Raw genomic sequence first — 13,438 nt, 5'->3', positions numbered from 1 at the left:
AGACAGTGTGCGCCATCTCGAGCCTCCCTGCTTGTTGAGGTAATGCATCGTGGTCGTAGTGTCCATCTGTAGAAGCAGGGAGTTGGTCTGGAAGGACGGATGAAAGGCCTTCAGTGCCAAGTGAACAGCTCTGAGTTCCAGAAAATTGATATGGTACGTGGACTCCGCCTGGGACCACGTTCCTTGGATCTGTAGATGGTCCGAATGCGCTCCTCAGCCCTGGAGAGAAGCATCTGTCACAATGGTCTGTATTGGAATGTCCTTGTGGAATGGAACCCCCTTGAGGAGATTCTCTGCTGAACACCTCCACTTCAGTGACTGCTGAGCGTGCTGGGACAGTGTGATCTTGTCCTCCCAGCTCCCTCGTTTCTGGTCCCACGGATCCTCCAGACATTCCTGCAGCAGTCTCATGTGGAGGCGTGCATGTGGTGTAAGGAAGATGAAAGAAGCCATCGACCCCAGGAGAGATGACACTGTCCTCACAGTCGTTGATGAAACGGGCATGAGAGTCTGAGCCTTCCGAAGGATTGATAAGCGTCGTTCCTCTGAAGGACACAAGCTTGCTCTGAGAGTATCGATGGAGGCTCCCAAGTACTGCAGACACTGAACAGGAGTTCGAACCGTCTTGAACAAGTTGATGTGTATACCCAGTTGGTTCAACAGAACAGCCGTCCTGTTGAAATGCAATTGTGCTTCCTGGAAGGTGGAGGCTTTGATCAGCCAGTCGTCCAGGTACGGGTAGACAAACACCTTGTTCTTTCTCAGGTGCGCCGCCACCACCGCCATGCATTAAGAAAAAGTCCTGGGTGCAGACTTCAGACCAAACGGAAGTACGGTGTACTGATAGTGGTTGGTGCCAACTAGGAAGCGCAGGAACTTCCGATGTTTCTGTGCAATGGGTACATGGAAGTAGGCATCCTGCAGATGTGTTGCGCAAGGCCAGTCTCCTCGATGCAGCTGAGGATAAATCTGGTGCAAGGACAACATGCAAAACTTCTCCCTGGGGATCCACTTGTTTGCTTGTCGCAAATCCAGAATGGGCCTGAACTCGTTCTTGTCCTTTTTGCGCACCAGAAAGAACCTGGAGTATAGACCCTTTCCCCTTTGAGACAGAGGGACGTCTTCTATCGCCCTTTTTCTTAATAGGGTATCGTCTCCACTTGAAGCTCGCGCAGCTGGTACTGTGAGCGAACCGGTGGAATAGCTGGAGGAGGGCTGACAAAACAAAGACTGTATCCATTGAAAACAATATTCAGCACCCACTTGTCCTGAGTAATTTTTCTCCACTCTGCTGGGTAATTCTGAATGATTCCCCCCACCGGAGTGGGTAACAGACGAGAGGGAAGTAATCCCTCAGGGCTTCGACCCAGCCAGGCCCTCATTCCCCAATGAGGCCTGCTGACCGCCTCTGCCCCTCTGACGCTTCTGGAAGGGCTGCCTCTGATATTGTTGTTGCTGCTGCTGCTGTTGGCCAGCTTGGCGACCCTGCCCTCGCTGGAATCATTAGGAGGAGTAACGCCTCTGGTCCTTTGGTTTCTCCAAACCGACCGCCTTCAGCCTCTCAACTTCTGCCTTCATGCGGGCCATCTCCTCATCCGCATGAGTCCTGAAGAGGGTAGTGCCCGAAAAGGGCAAGTTGGCAATATGCTGCTGCGCCTCTGGCTTAAGAGAGGTAAGGCGCAACTAGGAGTGACGTCTCAAGTTTACTCCATGGCAGTACCCGTGAGCAGCCAGGAGAGAGGCATCCGCAGCCGCTCTGATGACCTGGTTGGAAACCATCATGCCCTCATTCAAGATTTCCTGAAAATCTTCCCTTCTGTCACTCGGGAGGAGCTCAGTAAATTGCTGCATGGACTCCCACAAGGAGTGGTCATACCGACCCAGCAGTGCTGTCGAACTCGCAGCTTTCATAGAAGTGGCTGCCGTGCTGCAGACCTTTCTCTCTGCCGAATTCATGTAACGGCTCTCCTTGTCCGGAGGGACCGTTGACGGAGGAGCAGTAGAGTATTGCTTCTTTGCCGCTGTAACAATAACCGAATCCGGGGCAGGATCCGTTCTCAGGAACGCCAGATCCGAATCCGGGGGCCTGTACTTCTTCTGAAGCCGGGATGGGGCAGACTTAACCGAGGGCGGTGTCAAGAACAGCTCCATGGCCGGTTCCTCCAACCCTGGCACCAAAGGCAGCAAAGGGCGAGACAGGTGCTTACGCTGAAGCGTTTCAAAGATGACCGAGGTGGAAGGGGTGGGCACCGTCAGTGCTATCCCCAACTTCGCAGCTCCCCTCAACAGCATGTCCTGAAACGTCACAATGTCATCTACTGGTGACACCCTCGTTGGAGGAGGGTCAGACAAAGTAGGCGAATACCTCCTGTCACTGGAAGAGTCTGTGTACCTGGTATGCCTGGACCGCGACCTCTCCCTACGACTACGATGTTGTGACCCGGTGGAAGATCTACGTTCACTGCGAGAGCGATGCCTCCCCGTTGATCGGGACCTTGGTTTCCTGGGTCTCGCCACACCCACCGGCTGTTGTGGAAGAAGAGGCGGCTGAGCCGGAATCAAAGGCCTCGGTTGTAGAGGCTGAGGAGGAAGAGGAGGAGGAAGAGGCGGAGGAGGAGGAGGAGGAGGAGGTAGTTGTGGCGTAGTAGGTGTCCTAGGCCTTGAGGGAGAGTAGGTCCTCGAGTAATCAGAATCCGGAGATCTAAGTACTCTCCTCTTCTTACGAGCAGGCCTCAGAGAGGATGCTCTGGAGGTAGTCTCTCCGGAGGAGGAACGCCAGCGCCGCCGCGACGGGGAACTCTTTGATGAAGAGACCCTCACTACACTAGACCCCATCCGGGGAGTAGACTTCCTCTTCGACGTCGACTTTTCCTTCCTTGACTTCGATCTCCTCGACGTGGCTCTCCACGATGTCGATCTTCTTGACGTCGATCTTGGCGTCGACCTTTTCGACATCGATCTCCTTGATGTCGATCGTCTTGACGTCGTTTGATCTTCGTGTCAACGTTGAAGGCAAATGGTGGTGCCGCCTCGACGGCGAGCGCCTGCCTCTTTGGGACTCAGCACGATGACGATGGTGTGTTGACTGGGACCGGTGCCGTTTCCAGGCCTGTTCTTGACTGGGGAGCACCCCAGAGGCCGATGCACGGGCAGAGGATGAAGATAGAGTCCCTCCATGCCCAGAAGTCCCACCTGCTTCCTGATGTCTCCTATGCTCCAGGCCTTGGAGACGGACCTTCTCCTTGTCACACAGGGTCCTCCTGGAGAAAGAATGGCAAATATCACAGGAGTTAGGTACATGAGAAACAGGCGGGCAGAGTATGTACACTCTGTGGGGGTCTGACTTGGCCTTCTTCCTACCACACTCGGGGCACTTATCGAATAAAGCTGGCATTTCGACAAGATAGAGGTGGTAAAACTGGTCAAAAAAGACAAACCTGAAGAGGAAGACCTCAGACGTCGAGTGAAACACAATTCTCACTGGAAAATATCCAAAAATTGAAGATATACCCAAAAAGGTAGAGCTCAATGTTCCAGGGTCCTGCTAGCAGGAGCCGGAAAAAAGAACTGAAAGTAACTTGCGGTAAACAACCTTTACAACGAAACTTTTACATCGCAGAGCCTTTACAACGCAACCATTACAACGCAAACTATTACAACGCATTACTCTGGGGGGCGCTCTAGGATAGGGAATAGGTTAATTTACTATCCAATAACCTTCCCTAGTGTCCACGGGGACTGGAGTTGGAATAGTAAATTAAACTATTCACTATCCAGCACCCCAAAGCACTATGCGTTGTAATGGACTGCGTTGTAATACTTGCGTTGTAAATGCATGCGATGTAAAAGCATGCATTGTAATGTCATACATCCGTAACTTGCCTTTGGCTGTGCATCATGGGAGCTCTTTTCCAGACACAAAGGCAGCCTATGAGGCTTGTCTGTCCAACCCTTCCTCTCTATCATGCAAAAGATTTTTGTGAAGGGGAGTTTCTATATGTGTGGTGAAACTCTGTAAAATGTGTAAAATGTAATAATATTATTTGGCTATCCTTTTCACTTCAGGATGAAGTGCTGGCCAATGTAGCATTGTTAATGTCAGGCGGCATTATTTGTCTTTTATTTTCTCTTAAGTCTATGCAGGACTCCAGAAGAAGAGGACTTAAGCGACTATTTTGATTGCTCCGGGGTCCCCGCACATGGGCGGGACTATTCACAGATTAGGACTACACACAGAGATCCCTTACTACAGAAGTATCTCTTACAATAACCCTCTGTATGTGTGCACCCCAGACACCCCCTTCCTATGCCCCCGGTACTGCTATCCATTATCTGCTAAACCTCACAAGCTTTACTTCCAGGTGTGACCTGTGCGTGACTCGGTCTGCCCGCAGTCTTGTATGGGGGCCACAAAATAGTTAACCAACCACAAACAGCTGAACAATTATTTCAAATATCATTGTATAACATACTCTATCTAGGAGCATCTAGAAGCTGTTTACTTACGCAGTGTGCGTTTAATAAAAGAAAACCGTACCAAAGGTAATTTCATTTGCCCTTTCACCACTCCCTTCTCCACCTGCACAGCAAGGATGTCCTTCACGCCCATCACTTGGCCTTCATCCTTGTTGTTTTATAAAATTTGCACAGAGTTAAGTAAAACCCAATTCTTGCTTCAATCGGTTGTCACATGTAAGACGGACCTGTCCTTTCTGTCCTGCCGAGGATGCCAGGATCCCCATCCAATCTTTGGGGGTGTTCAGGCTTGAATGTGAAACACTATCTTTAATACCCCTGCTTACTGCCCAATCCGTGTATTATGTGTGTACTCCCTGGTTCCCGCAGGTGTGCACACAAAGCTGGTTCTTCTGATTTGCACTGGTGACCCTAGAAGCAGCAGCGAATTGACTCAGCTGCACGGCCTTCAAGGCATCTACACTGTGAGTCGTAAAACAGTTTGAACCAAACTTCAAATGCACGCACTTACGACAAATTTTTACACAGAAAAAGGGTCGCAACAGCAGAACACTGGAGAAGGTTCCACCTCGACAACCAGACTCTAACATAACACGAAATGTGCATCTGTAGCGCAAATGTTCACCCTGAAGAGAACCTGCTGGCGCTACTTGGCAGGCAACTGATGCTTATTGATACCTAAATCAATATTACAGATTTCATTTTTATCTATTTGCAGTTTTCATATAGCGAGACCCTGTCCCCAGGGCATAAGAGTGCTTACATAAGCAGCAGATTACTTTGCACAAGGTCTGTTTTTTTAGGCAGTGGGAGATTAAGTAATTTGCCCAGAATCACAGAACGAGCAGACTCAAACCTGGTTCCCCAGTTCCAACGTCGGCAGCTCATGCTCTTAGGCCCCATCTCCTCAGAAGGATGAAAGTTTAAGAATACACAGAGAGAACATGAGGTTCAACACAGATCCTTGCCATCGATGCACTAGTCAAGGGCGCCGCCAGGTCCAGCTATAACTTGACTGACCTGTAGAGAGCTGATTCTTTATCGTCAACATTCTTAGCGCCCTGTGGTACCAGAAAGGAGATGCAGCACTCTATAAACTTTCAAACAAATAGTTGAGACTGTTCAGCTGCTGATCAAAATTGATCCTCAGGGGCAAGGATCAACTTCGACTTCAAATAACCCAGTTTAACCAGTTGCCCTACTCCAAACACCCCTTTTCCGCAGCGGCCTCTCAGCTGGGCTGGGCTTCTCTGGTCCCTCGCTACATTCTCTTTAATACCTTCCTACACCCTCCGTATTCGGTCTTAAATGCTTTTCTGGTCTCTCCCTACATCCTCTTTAATACCTTCCTGCATCCTGCGATTGATTGCTCTGTTACATGTGGAAGGGAAGTGTTATGCTAGCATATGAGATCAAGAGTTACTGGGCTGGGTGGAAGAAAAAAAAGTTGATCCCCACATATCAAACTGGCTTCCAAAAGAGCTGCAATATCGAAGATAATCTTATCTGCATCACCCATTTGATTGAAGACACATTAGCAGGGAAAAAAGGGCCCTGTACCTAGGATACGTTTATTTTCAAACCACGTTTGATAGTGTATTGCGCCCAAGGTTCTGGTAAAAACTAAATAACTATGGCATCCCTCAAACTTTATTAAAAACAACCATCACCTTCTACTCGGACGCCTGGGTGAAAATAAGAATCGGCTCCAGTTGGGCGATATGAGTAAAATTGAAACAAACAAAAGATTGAAAAAATGGTAACATTTTGGCACCTTTGTTGTTCAACTTGTACTTGGCGGATCTCCCAGAGTATCTAGTGTGTGAGAGGACTTTTCCCCACAAATTTGCAGGAGTCAAAATTCAATCACTACAGTATGCAGATGACACAGTACTGTTAGACCAAACAGCACATATAAATACCATGGAGTCTGGCTTGATCATAGGAGACGCTTAATCAAACTCATTGGCCCCAGTTAAAAAAAAAATCCCCAACCCTAATTTAGAAAACCCTGGTAAATGAACAAGATAGCATTCTGTGATCCAACCCTTCACAATCATATAACAGACATGATCGAACATTACTTCACTGAAAATGACACCCACTATGTGTCCCCAGCGACCCAGTGGGAGGCAGCACAAGCGGTTATCAGGGGATCTCCTATCACTCACGGCAGCATTTGAAAGGGCAGCCAAGCTTGGCAAACAGGAACTCAAAACCCAGATGCAGCACGAAGAGTTTAGACATAAAGCAGGGGGCTCACATTAGACCCTGAGAGATCTTTGGCGCATCAGGGGTGAATTATTGCATTTATTAATAAAGGAGGCAGCCGAGAAACTCCTCCATGTTGACCAAACATACTGTGGGTGCGGAGATAAGGCGGCTAGCTTTTGGCCCATAAAATACGCATACACTCTACACGCAACCACATTAAGGAAATTCAGGATGGGGAGGATTGGGGCTACACTGAGACGGCTGACATTACCTTGAGTTTTCATGATTATTATTTGGCTCTCTATCAGTTCAAAATCTTGACGAACAGCATCAAGGCGATTACCTCAGAGACTATACCTCCTGATAGGGAGGAGGAGCTGGACTTGTTAGAAGACGCCATCATCCCAGACGAAGTTCGGGTACCCATTATCAATCTCCCCACACACAAGGCCCCTGGCCCGGATGGGTCTCCAGCCATTTATATAAAGCCTCTGCTTCCCCGCTAGCCGAACCTATTGGCAAAGGAATTAAACTTTTTCTTAACGTCAGGAATGGTTACCAACATGATGTTAGATTCTCACCTCATGTTACTCTTGAAGCCTCATAAACCTCAGACATGTTGCTCTTCTTACCGCCCAATTGCGCTTTTGAACTGTGACGTGAACATCTTCAAGTCCAGCCTCGTAGCACGGCTTCACCACATCGACTTTTATAGCACCACAGCAACCAGGGTTTATCTGCAATAGACAGGCCAATGACAATATCTTCCTAGGCATCACACTCATGGAAGCAGCTGAGCGGAGCCATCAACCAATTGCTCTCCTCTCACTGGACGCAGAGAAGGCGTTCAACAGGATGGATTGGGCATACCTGTTGAAGGTCTTGGCTAAAATTCATACAGGCCCCAAGATGAAAACCTAAATACAAACTCATTTTAAGAAGTCTGCTGCCAAGCTAAAGATTAATGCTTCCTTATCGCCCACTACAACCCTCACAAGCGAGACCTGTCACGGGTGTCCCCAGTCATCCTTGATTTTTGCTTTATCTATGGAGTCCTTAGAAGTTAAGATTCAGATCAACCATGCGATTCATGGTATGCAACTCTGCAGCAGAGAGCATAAACTAGTCCGCTTTGCAGATGACCTAATATGCTTCATCACTGATCCACAGTCCTCTATCTCCGGGTTGATGAGGGAACTTGACCTATTTGCACAACATCCGGTTTCAAGATTACTTTTTCTATATCCTGGTGTATGGGAGTGGCAGATCCGCAGGATAGCTTTCGGCAGCCCATTCAGAGGGAGGGTTTCAAATGGGTGACATTAGCGAGGACATACCTTGGGGTCCATCACACACAAAGGCCCTATACGACAGCAATATCCCTCCTTTGCTTGCCACCCTCTTCAAAGACCTATGTAGACTAGAGAATTCCTGGCTGGGCCGGCTTAACTGCTTTAAAATTAAAGTCATGCCCTGCCTGCTTTATGTCCTTCAGACCCTCCACCTTACTATACCCAAATCCACACAAAGACAGACACACAATAAAAAGCTCAGTTTTGTCTGGGAAGGCACATCACCACGGGTGGCCCAGGTGACTTTATAGCAACCTACAGCAGAAGGTGAGCTGGGGTTCCCAAATGTTTCTACCTACATTCTGGAAGCGCAGCTTCGACCCTCTTTGGATTGGAATCATGATCCTGACAATAAACCCACGTTTATTGTCAGGTACATGTCAGGTCGAAAGGACCTCCTCCATGACCCCCCCTGGATTGCCTTTTACGGCTCCCGATGTCAACAGGTGCTCAAGAACCCCCACCTCTCCCACTGACATCCACACTTCTAGCCTACTGGCGAGAAGTCGAAGGAGACGGCAATTGCCATCATATTATTTCCCCTTACTCCTCTAGTTCCTAATCCGAATTTCGTGCTAGGTGTGGTTCACCCTGGTGCCTTTAGTGGGGATCGCGGGCGATCTACCAAGTTGTGAGACTTCTATGACAAAGGATCAATCAATCAATCAGGAGTTTGTTAAAGCGTGACTACTCACCCGTAAGCGTCTCAAGGCGCTAGGGGTAGGGGGGGGTGCAGGTTCCATTCCATCAAGGAGGGGGTCTGTCGAAGAGCCAGGTTTTGAGGTTTCTTGCGAAGATGGGGAGCGATGTTGTCTGTCTGAGGTGGAGCAGAAGGGCGTTCCATGCTTTGGCCGCGAGGAAGCAGAAGGAGCGGCCTCCCGATCTTGTCTTTCTGGTGCGGGGGACCACGGCGTAGGAGAGCTGGGCTGATCGTAGGGTCCTTTGGGGTGCGTGGAATTTGAGCCGGCTGTTCAGGTATGCTGGTCCGGTGCCGTGGAGGGCCTTGTGTGCGTGGGTGAGCATCTTAAAGGTGATTCTCTTCTCGACGGGGAGCCAGTTGAGTGTGCGCAGGTGCTGGGATATGTGGCAGTGTTTTGGCAGGTTGAGGACCAGTCTTGCGGCGGCGTTCTGGATGTTCTGTAGCTTGCGGATGAGGTTTTTGTTTATTCCGGCGTAGAGTGCGTTGCCGTAGTCGAGTCTGCTGGTGACCAGGGCGTGAGTGACTGTCTTTCGGTGTTCAAGGGGGATCCATTTGAAGGTCTTACGAAGGAGGCGGAAGGTGTGGAAGCAGGAAGATGAGACAGAGTTGATCTGGCGGTCCATTTTGAGCACGGAGTCCAGGATGATTCCCAGGTTGCGTGCGTGGTCTGTGGGGGTTGGCGGGTTTCCGAGGGCGGTGGGCCACCAGGTGTCGCTCCAGGCGTCTGGGTTTGGGCCCATGAGGAGTACTTCTGTTTTGTTGGTGTTTAGTTGTAGGCAGCTGTTTTTCATCCATTTGGCGACGGCTTCCATGCCTTCTCGAAAGTTGCGTCTGGCGGTGTTGGGCTCGTTGGATAGGGAGAGGATGAGCTGGGTGTCGTCTGCGTATGACACGATGTTGAGTCCGTAGGTTCTGACGATGGGGGCAAGTGGAGCCATGTAGATGTTGAAGAGCATCGGGCTGAGGGAGGAGCCCTGGGGAACTCCGCAGGTGGTAGGTGTGGGGTCTGAGAGGAAAGGGGGGAGTCTGACCCGTTGCGTCCTGCCGGAGAGGAAGGAGCAGATCCAGTCGAGGGCCTTGTCCTGGATTCCTGCGTCGTAGAGTCTGCGTATTAGGGTGCGGTGGGAGACTGTGTCGAACGCCGCTGATAGGTCTAGGAGGATGAGGGCTACTGTCTCTCCTTTGTCCAGTAGGGTGCGGATGTCGTCTGTTGCGGCGAGGAGGGCGGTTTCCGTACTGTGTTTTTTTCTGAAGCCGGATTGGGAGGAGTCGAGGATGTTGTGTTCTTCAATGAATGTGGCGAGTTGGCTGTTGATGGCTTTCTCGATGACTTTCGCTGGGAAAGGGAGCAGGGAGATGGGTCTGTAGTTTTTGAGGTCGGTGGGGTCCGCTGAGGGTTTCTTTAGGAGGGGGTTGACCTCGGCGTGTTTCCAGTCGTCGGGGAACGAGGCGGTCACCAGGGAGCGGTTGATGGTGTAGCGGAGCATGGGTGCGATGATGACGGCGGCTCTGTTGAAGATGTGGTGGGGGCAGGGGTCCGAGGGGGCCCCTGAGTGGATTGACTTCATTGTCTTCAGTGTGTCTTCGGTGGTGAGGGCTGTCCAGTCATCAATCGCTGGTTTCCGGGTGTCGGGGGTGGTTGGTGAGGGTTCAGTGTGTTGGTTGTCTTCGTCGAAGTTGTCGTAGATGCTCTTGATTTTGTGGTGGAAAAAGGTGCTGAGTTTGTCGCAGAGGTCTTGTGAGGGAGGGATGTCGGTAGACTCGCTGGTGGGTTGGGCGAACTCCTTGATGATGCTGAAGAGTTCCTTGCTGTTGTGTGCTTGGGAGGAGATTCTGTCTTCAATCGCTTTTTTCCTCGTTTCTCTGATGAGTTAATGGTGGCGGCTCTGAAGTTGTTGTGGGCTTCTGTGGATTTGGTGTTTCTCCAGGCCTTTTCGAGGCGGCGGCATGTGCGCCTGGACTCTCGAAGTTCGGTGGTAAACCATCTGGCTTTCTTCGCACGGGTATTGTTGTTTTTCTTGAGGGGGGCTATGGTGTTGGTGCTGTCCGAGACCCGAGAATCAATGAGAAACTGATGAAGAAATTCAGCTTAACTAGGTGGGATGCATATAAGGTAGGGCAAGCATTACGCTAGGCCGTACGACCCTCAGTTTGTCTTGGGATGCAATGAGAGGAGAGACCAATACACCAGAGTAGAACTCACTATCGTGTATATCGACTGAACAGACAGAATCCCGCCACTGCGCTCCTGTCCATACAACCGGCGATTGTTCAGTGTATAATACGCATTCGCGTCGCTTGCAATTCTTGCCCCTCTCTCCTCCTTAAGCGGAACAGAGAAGCGCATATCGAGCGCCTCCCACGAAGCACCCTAATGAAACCCTGCCTGGGCCGTAGCCCAACCCTACTTTCCCTACACGGGATGTATAATCACCCCCTGGCATATTGAGGCTCTAATTGCACAGGCATGTTAATTCTTGTCCTGATGATGTCCTGCTCATACTTTCGCTGGATCGAAACGTAATCGACACTGTAGACACCCTATATGCCTAAACTTGTGGTTATTTTGTTGTAAAGGTGTAAATTGCGATTTTTATTTTTTTTACACTGTTTATCCCTTGTGTGTAACAAACCTTAGCTTTGCCTGAAGCCCTTTTGTCCTCCCTGCCCTTTCCCTTTTGTACCCCATTGGTAAGTAGGGCACAGGCTTGTGCTCCACCTTATGTATTTTTCTGTACTATCTTTTACATGTCATAATAAGTAAAGAATTGACCTCTGTCCGGCTGGACATGTCCACCTAAATATAGTAACGATTGAGTCTATTTTTTATTATCGTCTAATTTTTTTTCTGGGGACCACTGTTTGTTTAGCATACAAGGTAGGGTAAGCATTACGCTAGGCCGTAAGACCCTCTGTTTGTCTTGGGATGCAAAGAGAAGAGACACCAATAGAATGCTTGTACCTTTTAAATGTCAGGTGCAAATGCATATCATGGCTTTATCGTTATATACTCAATCTCACCCCGCCAAAGAAGCGCATATCTGTGAAACAATGGGAAGGGGAATTAAATACGGATATCACAGATGAAACACGTCGAGCGATATGGCAAAGCGCCTCCAAGTCCTCTATCTGTGGCCATTATAAAGAAAACTCTTTAAAAATCCTTACACAGTGGTATCTGACACCAGTATGGTTACAGAAAATGTTCGAGGGCTCAGAATCCTGTTGAAAGGGCTGTGGAAGTAGGGCACGTTCTTTCACACAAGTAGGCATGCCCGAGCTTACAAACATTCTGGGACGAGGTCCTCCTTACGGTAGACACGATTACTAACATTACCCTACCCCGTGGCCCATTGGTAGTCCACTTTGGCGATCCTGGCATTGATAGAGTCTTTCCTATGTTGACCCCACAGGATTGTTTTTACCCACCTACTTCTAGCAGCATGGCTGCGTATAGCATAAATGTGGAAGAAGCCCCAATCACCTACACTAAACCTATGATGGGGAATCTTTACGCCAGGGAAAAGCTTACAGCTATCATCAGAGACAAGGCGGCTACATTCGAAACAACATGGCATCATTTTACCACATACATACGTCAACAACATAGAACAGGGGGATTACAACTCACAATGTCCAAAACGCTGCGGGCCTCAGACATATGGGTGCTGTCCCCCTCAGAATCGGAGAGTGACCCATGACTCAAATATCTACTAAGCCTAACCTCATCACGGTGCATCACTACTCCACTGTAGGGTACTACTCACTAGCATTGTTGAATGCCATATCTTCTTTTCAAAACACAAACAAATTGTGAGGGATGGGGACATGGGGGGCTATCATGGATTCAGGAACAATTGTGAACATCCCCTGCTCAACCATCTTGTACAATTCTGGGATGTGATGTGTGCCAAATCCTTCTGATTCTCGTCTTCGCTGACATTTACAATGACTATGAAATGTGTGCCATGTTTCTGTCAACCACAATGCTAAATAAAGTTGTTAAAAAAAAGGCAAAAGAAGTTCGACTGTAAGAGGAGAGTAAGCAGGTATGCGGATAAGTTACATATGAGAGTAGGTGACTTGGAGAGAAAAAATAGAAAGGGCCTGTCCATGTTTCAGGAATCAACTGAGGTTAGAGAAATCAGCGATAATACTGAAAAAGTGTATGTGCAGAATCAATGAGAACGATGGATGCACAATGAAAGAGGAGATGGATGACGTTGTGGAGGAAATTGTGGCCAAAGACTATATGGAGTCATTGGAGAAAGGGGGATATCATCAAGGGTGATGGAGCACAACATCAATGCATGAGGTGCAGTGCACTTTGCAGGAAATTACCTGCTGGTTTTATAGACTGATGTGCCTTCTTTGTTAGCTGTTTGCAACTGGTAAGCAGCACATTAAGGTTATGGAACTTTGTTTCTCATCGAATAATGCTATTCTTTATTATCTTATTTTAATTATACACCAGTTTTAGGTGGCATTCTTTTGCTGTTACTTGTATAATTTATATTTCATTTTATAGGGAGATGAGTGGTGTCCTCATGAACTGCATTCTATATCAGAACCTTAGAGTGCACGCCAGGTGTGGATTCCGTTCATTGGGGCAGTTTATTCTGAGCCCCTGTCGACTGCTTACCTGCTTTCTGGTGCTGAGTAAATGCTGTTATGAACCGGTGATGACTCTCCTTGT

General features: G+C 48.9%; 1 protein-coding gene across 1 annotated transcript in view; it reads right to left on the bottom strand.

The window, feature by feature from the left end:
* The window catches only part of ARFGEF1 (ARF guanine nucleotide exchange factor 1), a 972,411-nt gene that overhangs the window by 490,847 nt on the left and 468,126 nt on the right, over positions 1-13,438 (bottom strand). The window lies entirely within an intron of this gene.

Source organism: Lissotriton helveticus, chromosome 4_1 (genome assembly GCF_964261635.1).
Source record: "Lissotriton helveticus chromosome 4_1, aLisHel1.1, whole genome shotgun sequence".
NCBI lineage: Eukaryota > Metazoa > Chordata > Amphibia > Caudata > Salamandridae > Lissotriton > Lissotriton helveticus.
The sequence above is the reverse complement of the archived record's forward strand: the minus strand, read 5'-3'. Positions and strand labels throughout refer to the sequence as shown.